This window comes from Asparagus officinalis, chromosome 9 (assembly GCF_001876935.1).
Source record: "Asparagus officinalis chromosome 9, Aspof.V1, whole genome shotgun sequence".
Lineage (NCBI taxonomy): Eukaryota > Viridiplantae > Streptophyta > Magnoliopsida > Asparagales > Asparagaceae > Asparagus > Asparagus officinalis.
The window spans coordinates 49,183,347-49,187,963 of NC_033802.1; positions in this window are offsets into that span (position 1 = coordinate 49,183,347).

Consider the following 4,617-nt stretch of genomic DNA (forward strand, 5'->3'; position numbering starts at 1 on the left):
AAATTTTTCTAATGTGGTTTAGCTCAAAAAATAAAAAAGCCATGTGAATCAGCCCTATTTACAATTTCCAAGACAAAAAATCCCCAGACTACCCTCTTCTTCTTCTCCAGAACTTCTCTAGATCTGCTCCTTGTGTTCCTACAAACTCATCTCCTCTTCCACCCTCTCTATAACCTCACTCGAAACCTCCAACACCGCCGCTACCTCCGTCACCCCTGTCTCTACCTCGCTAGGGGGTTCTGCAAGAACGGCAACAGGTGCAGGTTCCTCCACGACCTCAACGAGGACAAGCTCGACGCCGCCATGGCCTCGCCGTCACCACCGCCGCCAGGTTTCCGTACCCCCTCGGGCAGCTTGCTGATGTCCCCATTGTCGCCCATGAACCAGAGGTAGGTGAACGGCGGCTGGCCGACTTCTTTTCTTTGGCTTTCGACGGTGGGTTCCGTGGATTTTGATGACTCGTTTTGATTTCAGGGCGGCTGCGGGCTGCGACGGCGAAGCTGATGCTCGCCGGAGATGAGAGCAGGTTCATGGGCCGATCGAGAATCGACCGGAGTGAGTCTGCTGCTGTTTGTTGTCATGTAAGCACCAGTTGAACTGGGAAGGAGTTTGATGTTGTCCTCTGTACAGTTTGATTGTTGTTGATATTGCAAATTGTATGGTGGGATTTTGGGAATGCATTGTGGTCATTGTTGTTAGTAAGTGGTGTTATTTGTCGTGCAGTTTATTATACACGTAATGTACAAACTATATGTAGTTTATATACATAGGCAATTTTTGTTGGCTTGAAAATTATATGCAGTTTGTACATGATGGTTGATAATTGAGGAATAAAAACCTACATACAAAAATATTCATTTAAAATAATGGATGTATAAATGTTAAGTTTTACCCAATACAAGTGAACTATAGCAAATTAATTGTTAACTTTTACATATCCATGTTAAGTATAGTGGAGTAAGTGTTAACTTTTTCATTTTAAATGTTAAGTTTTTTTAATTAGTTGTTAAGTTTTACCCATTACATGTAAACGTATATCCCACATTCATAGCTACAAATAACAAAACATAAATACATATTACAGGTCAGTTTTGAATGCTGTTATACAAAATTAAGATATTAAGGAAGAACGGTCTTTAACATGTGAACATGGTTCAAGTTCATATAGTTAATATTTTAACCATAATATTTAGCTGTGGTTAGCATGTTAACTCTTGTAGATAATATGTTAACTCTTGTGGATAACATGTTAACTCTTGTGGCTATATGTTAACTCTTGTGGATAACATGTTAACTCTTGTGGCTATATGTTAACTCTTGTTATAGTTAACATGTTAACTCTTGTTGATAACATGTTAACTCTTATGACTAACATGTTAATTCTTGTGGATAACATGTTAACTGTTGTGACTAATTTGTTAACTCTTATGGCTAACATATTAACTCTTGTGGATAACATGTTAACTCTTGTGGCTAACATGTTAACTCTTGTGGCAAACATGAATTATAGTTAACAGACAGTTCACAAATAACAGTTAACAGATAATTCATTATAGTTAACAGTTTATAAATAACAGTTAACAAATAATAATTAATAGTTAACAAATTATAAATAATAGTTAACATATAATGGATTATAGTTAATAGTTTACTAAATATAGTTATCAATTTACCAATTAAGGTTAACATGCTACGTATTATAGTTAAAATGTTAAATGAGAACTATATTAACGTGTATATGACCCGAAATAACAGTTAACGGATAATGGATTACAAATAACAATTAACGGATAATGAATTATAGTTAACAGTTTACTGAATATAATTATCAATTTACCAATTAAAGTTAACTGAAATAACAGTTAACTTTAATTGGTAAATTGATCCATTATCCGTTAATTGAAATAATAAGAGTTGACATGTTATCCACAAAAGTTAACATGTTATCCACAAGAGTTAACATATAGCCACAAGAGTTAACATGTTATCCACAAGAGTTAACATATTAAACAGAAGAGTTACACATGCTAACCACAATAGTTAACATGCTAAATATTGTGGTTAAAATATTAACTATATGAACTTGAACCATGTTCACATGTTAAAGACCGCACAGAGAACAACATCAAACTCCTTCCCAGTTCAACTGGAGCTTACATGACAACAAACAACAGCAGACACAAGAAATCACCATCATAAATTTGTACAACATTTATATATATCACACCTTGAGTTTATTACATTTTGATATACATCCAAGACCCAACATGTTGAGATTAGGGGAGTAGCATATGCAATAGCTGATCCTCACTCTGAAAATTTTGCTGGGAGATCAACTTCATAGTCTCAAGATACACAAAAGTCACAAACGCAAACAATCTCTTTTGATGATAAGGGATCCTCACATCTTGAACTGGCCCATAAATACTACAGAAAATAACATGAACCCAAATCAGTTTTAACCCCAAACAACAATTATCAAACCATCAAAAAGTTCAAAAAGAAAATTTCCCGTAACCTAAAATAATTGGAGACATCCTCTTCTCTGAAAGTGTTATCATCAGGAAAAGTGTTATCAAACCAACAATGACCACAATGCATTCCCAAAATCCCACCATACAATTTGCAATATCAATAACAATCAAACTGCACAGAGAACAACATCAAACTCCTTCCCAGTTCAACTGAAGCTTACATGACAACAAACAACATCAAACTCCGACGAGGCCATGAAGGCATCGAGCTTGTCCTCGTTGAGGTCGTGGAGGAACCGACAGCTGTTGCCATTCTTGCAGAACCCCCTGGCGAAGTAGAGACAGGGATGACGGAGGTAGCGACGGTGTTGGAGATTTTGAGTGAGGTTAGAGAGAGGGTGGAAGAGGAGATGGGTTTGTAGGAAGAGAAGGAGCAGATCTAGAGAAGTTCTGGAGAAGAAGAAGAGGGTAGTCTGGGGATTTTTTGCCTTGGAAATTGTAAATAAGGCTGATTCACATGGATTTTTCATTTTTTGAGCTAAACCACATTAGAAAAAGTTCAGTGGGCTAGGACACATCATGTTTTCATTTTTGGGGCCTTGAAGCAATTTTTCCAAAATTCATTGTTCGTTCTTATATATTTTCGATTGCAGATTTTACTCACAAACTCAAGGTTTAAAAAATTTTAATAGCAATGACAACAACAATGATGATGAAGTTATACACCTAAAAAAATTGAGATTTATTCTATGGCTGTTGTAGCATCCGGATAACTACACACATGCAATAGGAATAATCTACAACTAGATTATGCATAGAAACAAAACAATAAACACTAGCATGTACCTAGGAATATAAACAATAAGATTAGTGTTTACCAAATGTATCATTCTGTAGGATGACCACGCCTTTTCTTAATCAACGGCTGGAAGGCGACCATAGTATGCAACCGGCGAGAAGCCCCTAGCCTGGATATCACCCCATGACTACCATCTAAAGTACGAATTCAAACCAAGAAGGAAATGATAGCTATATGAAGGTTAATGGTGTATTTCCTCTCCCCCTACCATCATGAAAAAACCCTATATCTATATATAAGGGCTTAGCGAAAGAATTTTACACTCATTAGGATTATAAGTATCTTGTCTCTAAGATCAAATATTGTCCACTCATTTATTTAGGTGCCTATCTCATAACTATAATCAACATACTCCTATTCACAAAAGTGAAATGGGTGCCATATGTTGTTCTCCGAGCCAACTCCTTGAGTCATTGACTCCCCAAGTCAATGTCTCCTTGAGAATATCATTCCTTTTCAAATCCATGCCCATACATCATTAGTGTGGCATGGACTATTGAGAACCTGCAAGTAGGTAGCCTTGCAGCTAGACCCATTAGGACCAACACAAGTATATCCCTAAAATAAAACACACATGAAATACTGTAAGTATGCAGTATCTCATACCAAAGATCTGATCAAGCATGTCTAGTCAAGTACCTTCCATCCCTCGAAGAATCATATACAGCGTAGTTTACCCTTGATTCATTCCACTCTTAGATCATGTCCTCGACATAAACAAGAATTGGCCAAGCAATGTAATTAGAAGAAATGTCAATCAACATTCTTCTAGCCGTAAATATTTGAGACTGTTAATCACCTGCTTTTCTGACACTGCCCTGTATGTGCGATATTATTTTATGATAGTGAAAGAAGTAGACAAATTAGCAAACGCTTATAACAACCTTCCCAGCTAGCCCAATGTCTCTAAGGGTATAATGACTACCCTCCATCACTAGTGATCATCCATACGGACACACAGTGAGAGAGCGGGGAACCATTCCTTAACCTCCTTATAACCGGTCCAAGCACACGTCATGTGACAATGTGCTATGGTATTACTTCGCTGTTCTTGAGAGCATACATCATTAAATGAATACCATATAGAGCATAGTTCCGTTACCCCATAATGAAATTTTTCGATCATTATCACCTTGTAATATGCCTGGGATCTCTTAACAATCCTATACCTCATGTGCCATGTCAGACTCCTAGTCTGGCTGATAGTACACGGGTAAAGTGGACATGAGGTTTTGCACTTTAGTCGCTTCAAAATATAAGTATACATCAATCTCATCCTGAACC